Source organism: Camelus dromedarius, chromosome 19 (assembly GCF_036321535.1).
Source record: "Camelus dromedarius isolate mCamDro1 chromosome 19, mCamDro1.pat, whole genome shotgun sequence".
Lineage (NCBI taxonomy): Eukaryota > Metazoa > Chordata > Mammalia > Artiodactyla > Camelidae > Camelus > Camelus dromedarius.
In genome coordinates this window covers 773530-786614 of record NC_087454.1, presented here as the reverse complement: position 1 = coordinate 786614, position 13085 = coordinate 773530, and the positions used below count along the sequence as shown (strand labels likewise).

General features: G+C 58.6%; 1 long non-coding RNA gene across 1 annotated transcript in view; it reads left to right on the top strand.

Annotated features, from left to right (window-relative positions):
- LOC135318571 (uncharacterized) overlaps positions 1-13085 on the top strand; it is a 115071-nt gene that overhangs the window by 50879 nt on the left and 51107 nt on the right. Inside the window, exon 3 of the long non-coding RNA XR_010376733.1 lies at positions 12675-12838. This is a non-coding gene — a long non-coding RNA (uncharacterized LOC135318571). The remainder of the gene's footprint in view (positions 1-12674; positions 12839-13085) is intronic.

Below are 13085 nucleotides of genomic sequence, written 5' to 3'. Positions count from 1 at the left end.
GGGGGTTGAGAGAGCAGACTTGAGCAAACGCAGCCCGGGGCTCCTGGAGAAGGAAGAGGGGCGCAGGGGTGGCAGGGGGTGTCCAGCTCCGGGCCGCAGTGGTGGGACTGAGATGGGGTGTCCAGCCCCGGGCCGCAGTGGTGGGACTGAGACGGCCTGGGCTCCTTGGGGGTGCCTTCTCCAGCCGAGAATGTGGCCGCGTCCCGTCCTCATGGGCCCCCAGGTCAGCGCGGTCCTTCGGCAGGAGACCCGGGTGGAGGAACGGAGTTTCTTCAAAGCTGAGAACTTGGGGAGGGGAGCCCGCAGACCTGGGAGCTCTGGACTTGCTGGCGGCTTGAACGATGGCCTCGCAGGTGGGACCGGCCCGGCTCGCAGTTGTAAATACGGGGCTGCTGACAAACGGTTTCCACCCTGGGTCTCGGCGCTGTTCATGAGTCCTGTGGGCTGGGGGTGCTGCGGGGCTGGGCCTTGGGGTGCCCTGGCTTCTGCAGCAGCGGGAAAGGCCCCGCTCGGGTTTCACTCTGAGGGGGCGTGTGGGGAGGGGCTGGGCAGGGGCCCTGAAGAAAGAATGGTCCCTTTCATGGAGGCAGATGCAGGCTGGCTCAGAGCCAGCCAGTTTAAAAACCCCAAGTGGTCCAACAACACCGAACTGCACGCATTCAAAGCTGGATTTTAAATACTGCACGAGGGCCAAGCGCGGCCGTGATGCATTTTCCGTCCTGCGATGGTGGAGAGCCTGCCTCTCCCGAGCCTCGGCAGGCGTGCCCAGATGGACACGTGTGCCCAGATAGACACGTGTGCATGTCTCCCACACGAGGACGTGCGTGCACACAGACCCTCTTCTCCCCTGAGGGTAGGTGCCTGTTGCCTTGGGCTTGGCAGCAGCCGAAGGCTTCTGGTTCTGAACAGGGTGACAGGCTTGCATTCCAAGAAGAGGAATGGCCTCTGTCCTCCTGTTGGTAAATGGAGGCGGGCTCTGGTGGCCATGCCAGGGCCCAGCTGCCCGGTCCCCAGGGCTTTAGAGCAGAGTGGTCCCACTCACCGGCTCCCAGTGTCTAAGTGCTCCTTGCACGATGGTTGAAATGGCTTTGGGACATAGTCAGAGTTTCCAGGCCTGGAGCGCCAGCCCCAAGTTCTCTCCTCTGTCCAGAGAGGCAGGCGGGCCAGGAGAGGCTCCGGGTGCCCCAGGAGACCAGCTGGGCCTCGGTCAGAGGGAGGGCTCCGTGAAGCTAGCGCCCCCCTCCACCTCACAAATGTGCAGAGTTAATGCAGAGCAGGTGCAGGCCCAGAAGGCAGGCGGAGCGAGCAGAGGGCCCGCGGGGCTGCTCCTCCGCCGCCCCAGCGCCAGGAGAGTGCAGTTGGGGGTGGGTGGGGTGGGTTGGGTCCGGAGGCCCCGGAGGGGCTGGGACCCACCTGCCCCCTGCGTGGCTGAGCGCTGGACTGCTGGGCCACATCTCAGAAGGGCGCGAAGCCAGAGCTCTCCGGGGTTACCTCTCCCCATGTTTTACCCACAAGGAGACAGAGGCTCCGGAGGCGGTGGGGCTGCCTGAGGGGCCCGGGGGCCTGAGAGCTGGGCCCGGAACCCGGGGTCCCCAGGTGTGCACTTCCCTCTCTGCTGCTGCTCGCCTGTCCGGTCAGGGCTGCTCTGTGGGCGTGAATATTCAGTACTGCAGGCAGATGCTCAGCCTGTGCGGCGCCAGCGAGGAGGGTGGACCTGGGGACCCGAGAGCGGGCAGCCCGGCCTGCACGTGCCACCTGCCCCGCCCCGCCGGCTCTCCCGGCCCCCACGGCCGTCCAGGGGCCTGGAGAGCAGCCAGGTGCCGGCTGGAAGGAGGTCAGGAGGACAGCAGGGCCAGGGGTGCGGGGGCGGGGGGCCCTCCCTTGTCTGCCCACGCGTTTCTCCGAGGTTGGGCAGGGGGCGCTCAGGATTAGCCACCTTCACATATTTTAATTGTGGAAAAACAGAGAACATAAACATTACCGTCTTAACCGTTTTTAAGTGAGAGTTCAGTGGTTTGAGCACATTCACGGCGTGCAGCCGTCCCCTCCATCCGTCTCAGATCTCCCTCCGCCTTCCCAAATGACACTGTCCCCACCAAACGCGACCCCGACCCCTCAGGCCCTGGCAGCCTCTGTTTCACCTTCTGTGAATGTGATGCCCTCGGGACCTCCCACGAGGGAAACGTCCAGCTCCTGTCCTCCTGCGACCGGCGGAGCTCACCGAGTGCGTGGCTTCCAGGTTCACCCGCGCTGCAGCAGGGCGATTCTGACCCGCACACACCCTCCCTCTCTCCCCAGCGCGTGGGACCAGAGCTCGCGGCAGCGGCGGCGGGAGGGCTGGCGGGCGCGCCCGGCCTGGGTTTGGGCGCTCCCCGCTCTTGCCCCTGCTCTTTGAGCTTGGGCCTTAGCTGGACAGCCGTCTGCGCTCGCCTGCTACTGGATCACACGGGAAGGAGAACTTGGAATCGGGGCAGCCGAAAGGAAAAAGCTACCGGTGGGGGGCGATTTTCACACCCTCTTGTAAGATTCAGAAAGCTGTGCGGCTTTCCGCGTGTTTTCTGGGTTTTTCACGAGTTAACGCTACGTATTTTAGAGAAAATAGTTAACGTCAGGCCTTGACAGCACACGTCTGCCGACTTAGCTGGGGCGGCGTCTGCGAAGGGGCCGCGGGAGAAGGCGTGTGTGACGCCACGGGCTACCCTGGTGAGCGCCCGCACCTGGCCTTCCAGAAGGTTCTTCTCTCTTTTTCACATGAGAGGCCCCTCAGAAATAGCTGAGTGGAACTTCGGCAGAGAAATGGCCAGGGTGGGGATGGGGTGGCGGACCAGCCTCGGGTCCCTGCAGGGTCTCCATGGGGCCCAGGGGTGGGTGGGGCCAGCCTGCCCCTTAGGCCTCACAGGTGAGGGGCCCAACAGAAGGCTGGCCTTTCAGCTCCCGGCTCAGCCCTGAGGTCGTGACGGGCAGGAGGGAAGGCATCTTGTCTGTGTACTTAAACAAGTCTTTAGTATACGCGTGTTTGTGCGGCAGAACATGCATCCATGAAGCTTGCCGTTCTAACCATTTTAAGGAGTGCAGGTCAGTGGCACTAGGTACGTTCCCATCGCTGTGCACCCGACACCACCATCCCCCTCCAGAACTTCCCATCCTCCCCGACTGAAACTCTGTCCCCACTAAACACTGACTCCCCGGCCCTGGGCACCCTGTCCTACTGTCCGTCTCCGTGAGCCCGACTGCTCTGGGGCCTCGTACAAGTGGGATCACTCAGGGCTTGTCTGTCTGTGACTGGCTTCCTTACCGAGCAGAGTGTCTTTGAGGTCCATCCCCGTTGTAGCCTGGGTCAGGATGCCCTCCCTCTTCAGGGCTGGGTAGTGTTCCACAGGCTGCTCACCCTGAGGAAGTTGGGCTGCGGTCCTAGAGGAGTTGCCGGGAGCAGCCTGGCCCCATCACCTCTGCTTTTTAGTCTCTGCTTTGCTTTGTATGGAGAGTTTCTCCTTTTCCCAAGACTGCGGTCCAGTCGGGGGCAGAGCTGACCCCGTGACAGGCGGGCAGGACCGGGTGACCCCCGGAAGGCTGGCAGGGGCTGCAGGGAGGGGGAAGGCGCCGTGGGCTGGGGGAGGGAGGGGGTCCAAGGAGTCAGGGGGCCGAGGCAGGGCACGGCGGCCGCAGGGAGGCACCGGGCCATCCTCACGGGCAGTGGGCGTTTCTTTCCCAGACCTTTCTGGAGCCTCACTGACCAGCTGAACGGCAGGAAGGCAGTTCTGAGCCGTGGTGTCGGGAGAGGCCCTGAGCTGGGAGGTGCCGCCCCAGTACGACCTCATACTGTGCGACCTTGGGACATTTCTCACTACCGCGGGACACGGTCTTCTCATCTACAGAATGGGCACACTGATACCTCCGTCTTAGACCTTTGGGCATATTCATGAATATAAAGTACCCGCCCGCGTGGTACTTGAACCGTGGGCTAGAGGGGGTGGCGGGCTCTTGCCGGGTCGGCTGGCCGGGGTGGGGACAGGACACTGCAAACCGGAACACACGCTTTGACCCTTTACGTAAGGCAGCAACACGCCCCTCTGTTCCCTGAGCTCCTGAGCTCTGCCCCTCCCTCCGTGACAGCAGTTTATTCTGCTTCTCCAGTATTACCCTTTTTTTTGAACGTTTAGGGAAGTTAAGATGCTCACGGTCACAGGGCCAGGATCTAAATGCTGCTCCTCTGATTCCAATATCGTGACTCATTCATTGCCTCAGACCAGTAAAGACTGAGAAAGAGACTCCAGCTTGGGAAACACGGTTCCCAGTTCAGAGCCAGCCTGGTGGCCCCTGAGCACAGTAACCAGAAAATCCTGCCATTTCTTAGAGGTAATTGAAGAGTGTTTGTGCAGCATGTCCCAGGAAACTGCAGAAAGGTGGGAGGCAAGGTGTTCTCCACGCGCACAGGACACAGGGACGGGGCCCTGTGGGGCCATGGACGCCGCGCATTCCTCTCCCACCAGCCATGCTCCGCTCTGCAGAACTTCTAGGCAACTGGATCCCCCAAATCTCTCAGCAGGATGTGTGAAGGTTACAGAACCCTAACGAGAACGGGACCTTTGGTTCTGGTTTCCGTGACAGCCAAATGGAGCAGCTAAGAGCTGTCCCAGATTTAGGGAGGCCCCTTGGCTGGGCTGGGGCGGAGCGAAGTCCTGACCTTTGCACCACAAAGCTGGGGAAGTGCTTCCCGCTGTCAGCACGGTGGCCCGAGAGGCCACGAGGCTGGCGCTGGACAAGATGCGTGGCCACCCGTGCCGGCAGACCAGCCCCTCCAGGGGGCGCGCACGGGGCTGACATGATGTCAGGCTCAGGTGGGCCTGGGCTGCCGGTCACCCACTGCCGCCTCTTAGCCAGGGCCGTGGTGGCTGCTGGAACCCTGGCCTGAAGGCCTGGAAGCTGTCAGATCTCCACAGTCAGTGACCAGCTCTAGGTCAGGACATACTTTGTCATCCAAACCGAGATGCCTTTCAGAATGAAAGGGGCGATAATGGTGATTCCCTGGGGACAACAAATGAGAGACGGGAAGGCGAGGACGGGGGCCACCTGCTCGGCACCAACCAGCCCCTGCAGGGTCTCGGGAGCCCTGGCCCTGCCACGCTGGCTTAAACACGCGAGCGTCTCCAAGGACCCCCGGAGACGGCCTTTCCCACGCCCCCGTTCTGTGTGTTCACGTGTTGGCTTAGAATCAGGCTGGAGGGTTACGGATTAGTGCAAGGGAAGCACACGGTCTTATCATAACGATGTTCCTAGGGAACAAAGGCTCGTTTCAGGTCTCGCCTTTCTTCCTGGTCTTGCCGGGGGAGCTCCCCAGAGAGATGAGGTGTGAAGTCTCAGAAGGCAGATGCTTCCAAATCCTAGTGACCTTTGACACGTTTAGGGCTAGGGCTTGGAGGCTTGTTAAGTCTACAGGTGCATTTCTTTACGTCTTCATCAGGGTGTTCTGTGCGTCTTAAAATCTCCGTTCAGAAATGTTCCCCAAAGCCAGATGTGGTGACTGGGCTGAGCCGCCCCCGCGGGCTGCGTCTCTGATTCCTGAGGCCTCCGTTTATCCGGCTGACGGAGGCTGGGGTTGTGCGATGCTGGGAGCCGGCTGCCTGACTCCGGGCCTCCTGCCCCTGCACCAGACTTAGCAGTCGCGCCCTGTCTGGCCATCTGGTCCCGAGAAGACGGAGGAAGCAAAGACCCACTGTCCTTGGTTTTCTTGATTCAGGTGCCTCCAGCCGTGAGAACTCTGTTGTCTGCTGCCTTCGACCGCTGAGCTGGCCCCCAGGGTGCTCTGGGGTCACTGCCCCCCATCTTCCCTTCCACATGCCTCCTTGTTGGACGCACTGGTATCGTGAGCAGTGACCCTGACCAGAGGCTGGGAACCTCGCTTTGCCTGGAAAGAATCCTGCAACTCTGACTCCCTTGTCAGGTGGCTCCGTGCTGTGTGTGCTGTCAGCTTGCAGTTGGAACTCCATAAATCCTGGGCCTTGAGCTGGCCCTTGGGGCACTGCCGTCCACCTCATAAAACTCCTACTTAATTAAGTACAAGTGGGAGCCCCTGCTTCTGGCCAGAGCTGCAGACCTGAGCACACGAACGTGGTCCCGCGCGCCCGGGCGGGAGCGGGGGCCCCTCGCAGGGCCGCGGAGGGAGCGGCTCCCTTCTCCGTGCTGCAGGGCCGTCCCCACGGCCAGGCCCGGTCGGGACCTCTCCTTGGTCTGTGCTCCCGGAGCCGCGGGGCTCCCCACGCAGTACCAAGTGCCTCTTCTGATTTTGACCCCGTAGCCTCGCTGTCATTTTCTGGTCTTGATTCTTGTTTGATCTGTGGTAGGAAAGTCAGAATTTCCTGGTTCGAATAGTAGCTAATATTAGCGCCTGGTGCCCGTGTGGACTCCCCACTGTGCCGTCTCACCGGGTTCACGCGGCGGGGCTGTGGGGGACATGTCATCGCTGTCTTTGTTTTGTAGAGAAGAAAGCTGGCACGTGGGGAGATTGTCACTCTCTCGGGGACCTTAGGAAGCAGCAGAGACGGTCCTAGAATGTCTCTCTGGCGGAAGAATTTATGCTCTTGATCTTACAACCCCCAAGAAATAATGACACAGACACAGGAAATTGGAAAATACTCAGTCTTTAGGAACTGAGTCGTATCAGAGATGGCGTCAGACTGAGAGTACGTGTGTGTGAACCCCCGAGCGACGCCCCCAGCGGGGCGAGGGCACAGGTGTCTAGGGGAAAACAGCCCGAACCAGCTTTCCAGAGGCAGGCCAGACGCAGAGGGATTGACGGAAGTTCATGCCATCAGACAAAACACCAGCAGAAAAGACACGCCCGGTTGTCAGGGTCGCCCCTGCTCAGCCAGACCTCAGCGCCAGAGGCCTTCGAGGGGCTTCATTCTGGTAAATTGTGTTTCATGGATGTTGAAAAATTCAAAAATAGAGAACAACAAACCCGTCTTTGACGGGGAGCGGCCAGGGCAGCGGTCGTTCCGAAACACTGTGTGACGCGCCCTCGGCCCCAGTGGAGCTCTGAGCGGAGGGGAGTCTGACGTTCAGAACCTAATCATCTACGTGCGAGAGAACAGCTTCCGACTTTCCTAGGGGTGGCTTAACTAGTGGCCGTTTAACCAGCGTGAGCGTCACTAGTGGGCATGGAACAGGGATGGCGACGGCCAGCGGAGAAGGATGTCTCCTTTCATCACAGGAGACACGTGTGATGAAAGCTGGTGAAGAAGGGGGTCTGAGAGACGCCCGGCCCATGTGCTGCTCGGAGGTGGGGTTGGGGCTGGAAACAGTGGCCACGCTGCTGCCGAGTCCGTGACAGGGGTCACTGTGACCACCTTGGGTCACACGAGGGGCCGTGTTTCCAGTCAACACAATAAAGCCTTCGTCCAGTTTAACGTAAGGGTGCGTGTAGTCTGATGCACAAAGATGGAGGTTCCTCCTGGATTACCCGCCGGGGCCCTCCCGCAGTGCGGACCTCCAGGACGCTGGAAGTGGCCGTCTTCCTGCTGGAAGCTGCGGCACACACGGTAGGAAGAATGTGAGCTTTGCCGGCGCGTGTACCCCGATTCCGAGTCTGGGGTGCCACTCGCCGGTCATGTGACGCTAAAATGACTTCTCCTCCAAGCCCCTCTTCGGCACCTCGGAGCCGGGGTGATGTCCTCACCCCAGGGCGGCGGCAGGCCTTCGGGAACTAACACAGAGAACCTTCCCTCAGTTCACCCAGTGCGTGTGACACAAGCTGCTTCCCAGCGATTATTTTTTTAGGTAGGACGGGTGTGTTCATGTCCCCGTCTCCGGGGCGGGGGAGAGCAGCCCTCACCCGCCCCACGTCTGACGGGGGTGCCCAGGCGAAGGAGACAGAGGGCAAGGAGGCGTCCTTGTCAGCGCCGGTGGGACACGTGGCCGCAGCTCCGGTGCTCTGTCCGCCTTGCCGGGGGGCTGGGGGGGGAGCCGTCCTGGGCCGGAGCAGGACAGGCATGGGCGTGGGGTCAGGAGTGGGGCTCAGGAGCTGCCTCGGGAAGGTCTGGCCTGCGAGGACCCTGGCCTTACCCCCTCCTGTCCCCAGCACAGCTGGAGGGGGTGGCGAGACTGCACCCAGGAGGTGGGACCCCGATCTAGGCTCTGGGGAGGCAGCGTCGGGTTAAATAAACAAAACCCCACCTGCTGGTGGGAAGTGACGTGACGCACCAGGAGCTGCAGCTGGGGCGGGTCCGGGAGGACTGTGGGCTTGCCCGATCCGCCGCTGCCCTGGGGCTCCTCCCACCCTCCTCCTGTAATAGTTCCGTTAAAACATCTTTATTTACAAAAACCCTGCAACCCACAAATTCCTTTTCTGAATCACCGCAGAGTTACTAAACCTGAGTTCTTCGCCTCTCGGCACGTGAGCAGTTACAGCGTTAGTCCCTTTTCAGCGCTGGGTTAAAGGTGAAGTCAGATCAGTCAGGCCACCAGGTGGGTGGCCTGTGACCCTCGCAAGCGTGGGAAGCAGGCTAGTCTAGACCCCGAAAGGGGCAGTTATTCTGCGCGTGGAACGGACACATAACTCCATAAGGACACGGAAGGCACACGGGGAGTCTGTGCAAGAAGCCACCCCGCCCACCCTCGCCCCTGAGGTGAGGCACTGCGCCCCGGGCACCAGAGGGCCCTCAGCACCCCCGGCCCTCTCCTGTCCTGCCTGAGCTGCAGGGTCCCTGCGGTGCTCACCCATCTCACCAGCGAGTGAACGGCCAGTGATTCGTGCGGCCCCGCTGTGGACCAGACCTGGTCTAGGCCCTGGGACACAGCACCAGCTGAAATCAGCGAGCCTCCGCCCACCTGGTCCTCGAGTTCTGGGAAACAGGCACTAAACGAGGCAGACGAGCAGCCGGCTGGGCGGTGATCAGTGCTGTGCAGTAGAACAGAGGCAGGAAACGGAGGGACGGGCCACGGAAACATGCTGGAGAAGAGCCCAGGAGGCAGAGGGGAGCCTGTGCAAAGGCCCTGTGGTGCGACGGTGCCTGGGAGGTCAGAGGGACAGAGTGGCTCGGCCGGGCTGAGCGAGAGGGGCAGTAATCAGAGAGGAGGTCAGGGGTAGCAGGTCAGATCACGGGGGCCTGGGAGTGAGAGGAGAAGCCGCCAGAGGGGACCACCTGGGAGCTCTGGTGGTGGCTCAGGTGAGAGGTGGTGGTGGCCAGACCAGGGGTGGTGGGAGAGCTCGGGGCGCGGCCGGGGGGGTCCATTTTGACGCAGGTCTGGCAGGACTCCCGCTGGACTGGGTGTCCGGTGCAGGAAACAGGAGGCGGGCCCTTCCGGCACACTCGGGCACTCAGCCTCTGTCCTGGCCACCAGATCTCACTGGTGTGGGCTGAGGGACACTGGCTTTCAGATGGACAGCATCTGAAGACCAGGAGCCCAGATTTATTCAGAGAGACAAAAAAGAGATGCTGTGATTCTGGCAGGTGGGGGGCTGGAGCAGATGCATGGGTGGGGGAGTCCCCGTCCCGTTGTCCTTCTCTGTCCCTAAATCCTGCTCAACTGACCGCCGATGCTGTCTGTCTGTGATCCTGGATGGTGGCGCCACCTGCCTGTGTCCAGGGTGACCACGATCTCCATCTTTATTCCTTGTTCCGTTTGAGCAAAAGCAAACTGACCAGGGACGCTGGGTATGTCCCCTCTGTCCCTGCCTCCCCTGCCCTCTCAGGACACAGTGCCCACTCTTGTGGCTGGTGTGTCCGTGGCTTCCTCAGCAGTGGCTGGGCGCCGTCCACCAGCGTGTGCCTGGGCGCTGTCCACCAGCATGTGCCAACGTCGCCCCCTGCTGTCCAGCGCTGCCAGGGCCTCCTTGTCTCTGTGCCCCCCACATCTGATCCATGGGCGGAATGTCCCTCCTTCCTGCTCAGCACGGCGGGACGTCGGGGTCTGTGACGAGGTCAGCGGCCTCGTTTCCCGTGTCTGACTGTCCTGTCAGTTGCTGTCTCTCTGACCAGTGCCACGTGCTTGTTCTCGGAAGGGACTGTCTTTCTGGGGCTCGCAGAATGAGGGGCCCTTTTCAGGGATGCAGTTACTAGTGACTGGCTTTAACATCGTCCCCGTAAGAGGCCTCAGCACACTTCTGTCTTTCACTTTGTGACACTCATCATGGGTGCTTTTCCCCAGGGTCCTGAATGCTTTGTCCTTGGAGGGGTGCATTGTATTAAAGGTGGTCCGGCTGAGATGGACCCTCTCCTCTAAGTCCCAGTGGAAAAGAAAGGATGTGTTTTTGGTGAGTGGCCAGGATTATCCTGCCCTGCGTGCCCCGTGGAATCCCCAGCACAGCCACTTTCTGCCGGGAACGCTGAGAATCAGCCGCAGGCAGCCGGGTAAGGGAGACCACAGGCCAGGTGAGCTCCTCCTCGGAGGCGCCTTTGTGTCTGGCATGGCCGTGTTGCCATGTCAACACCACGTCTGTCACAGCACAGTGGGTGGAGGGGGACAGCATGGGCTCCCAGCATCACTCCGCCTCCGCGCACCCGTGGTCCAGAAGGAGCCTCCTCTCTTGCCTCCTTGTGCTGTGACTGGAGCGGCTCTCCATGGTGGGTACTTGGAGCAGACTGTCCTTTAGCGGACGGGTCAACGTGCGCTCAGTGTGACCGTTCTCGTTAAGTCAGGGCCACTTTGCATAACGCCGTTCCTGCCGAGCCCCTCTCCCCGTGTCTCAGCGAGATGCCCGAGCGCATTATGCATCTGCGACCCACATTTCCATGAAGAGGGCCGAGATGAAAGGGCTTTCCAGCTGCAGGTCCCCAGACACAGAGCCTCTGGGGTCGCCATTCGAGTCCAGAGTTGGGAAAGGGACGTGAGAATGCAGCCAGAAGAGACTTTCAGAGCCAAATATCCAGGCTGTTTTTAAAGCTGACTTTGCTGATTTTGGCAAACACTTGGTGCACTTACAAATAACAGGGCGACATGGAACAGGCAGGCAAGTGTTTCCTGGTGATACAGCCGGACTTCATTGTGCGGATATCGCCACGACAGGAGACAGTCCAGTGTTTTGCACACCGTGCTTTGTTTCAGCAGCATGTTTTGGCCGTGTGAACTGGCCACGCAGGAGGGGCGGGTGGTGCACGGGTGTGGGGCTGTGCATTTTATATAAATGTGTCATGAATCTAGAGGGTTTGTAGCCTAAACTGGACCGTTTGAAAATGGATAGAAAGAAGATGGCTAAGGGCAGAGAATAGTTTGATACAGATATTAAAAATCAAGTGTACAAAAATATTCTGTTGGAATAATAGGCCGTAAATTTAAAACAATAAAATAAAATACAGACCCGTGTTTTTAGGAGCCAGCAGAGCTATTTTGCATGTTGTTTTATGCTTAGGCGTGGAGTCCAGGCTTCTCCTGGAGCGACAGGTCCAAACAAGGTGGCTTGTCATGTTTCAGCGCAGAAAAACCTGGAAGAATGAAGCGTCAGAGTATCTCGAAGACTCACGCTGACGTAGATGTGTGTTACCTCCCCCAAGCTCGTCACAAGGATCAAAGCAAAGAAGATCCATTAGAAAACAGTTACGAGCGATTCAGACTCTGAAACCTGCGTTGAGGGTTCAGAGTCTCAATTAATTAGTTTTATTTGGTGGTTTTAAACATTTCTTGGAACTTGAGCAGAAACTGCTCATTTTGAGATAACTTTAGACTTAGGGAAGAGGTGCTGGAAAGGTGGTGGCGAGAACGCCTGTGTGACCTTCACCCCGTCTCCCCGGTGACCACACAGGGCACACCTGGGGTTTAATTCAAAGGCAGGGACTGAAGGTCAGTCCAATACTGTTAACTAAAATACAGACCTTATTTGTTTCTCTATTTTTTTAAACTTATTTTTATTGAAGTACATTTGATGTACAGTGTCGTGTTGGTCTCTGGTGTACAGCACAGTGATTCAGTTATACGCATACATTCTTTTTCAGATTCTTTTCCATCATAGGTTACTGCAGGGTGCCGGTTCCCTGTGCTGCACAGGAGGCCCCTATTGTTCATTGATTTCACATACAGTCGTGTGTGTCTGTTTGAGGTGGGAAGCCCCATAAAAGGACAGGCAGGGCCCTCAGGCAGGGCCACTACTCTCCTGCCAGCACCATCCGGTTCCCTGGCCCAGAGGCTCTATCTCACTTTTTGCCTCTGAAACGTCTTACTTGCCCCTAAAATTCTGTTGGTTCCCAGAGCTCACTTCTGATTGGTTATTTCCTTCACTCCTGATTGGTTATTTCTCTCACTCCTGATTGGTCCATTTCTACAAAGCTTGTTCCTAATTAGTCAACTTCTGTTATACCTCATTTGCATAGGATGTTGCAAAGTGTAAACTGGCAGCCTATAAAAGCCTGTGTAAACCTACAGCCGGGGTCCAGAGCTTGCAGTGTTAACTCCTCTGGGCCCGCTGGTGTAATAAACCTGAGTTCTCCAGCTGAGTGCTGCTCGGTCTCTCGCCTGGATCCAGGTTGCTGTCACAACTGAGCTGTAACACATTTTTCCTGCAACATACTAATCCCAGAGTCCAGATTTATCCTCCCCAACCCCTCTCCCCCTGGTAACCAGTTTGTTTTCTGTGTCTGTGAGTCTATTCTGGTTGGTGGATAACTTCATTTGTATCATTTTTTTAGATTCCACATATAAGGGGTTATTTTTCTATTAACATCATTTTTCCTTTTTTGTTCCAGTGTGCGACGCAGGATCCCTCGTTGCTGTTTTCTTGTCCCCTAAGTCAGTGACCACAGCAAACTCTACGAACAACGGCAGTGGTGACTTGGCCTCTTCAGGGAGCCCCACGATGCTTCAGCCCCGGGAGGTGGGCCTCCATCACCTAGAAGCCGGTGCTCTGGAGGTAATGTCTCACGCGCGAAGCTCTCTGCTAACCCCCCTGTGTGGGGACACTTGCCAACCACCTGGAGGTAGTGGGGTTCCCCAAGTTGTGAAGCTCTTAAATATCAGAAAAGCACTAAATGCATCATCTTTACGTCACCGCACGGAGAGCAGAGAATGAACAAACAGCAACAGCGTCTGCATTAACTAGGAGCGGCAGGAAACTCGCGTCCGCTTTGTTTTTTAGTTTACTCTCAAGTTTACTGTCT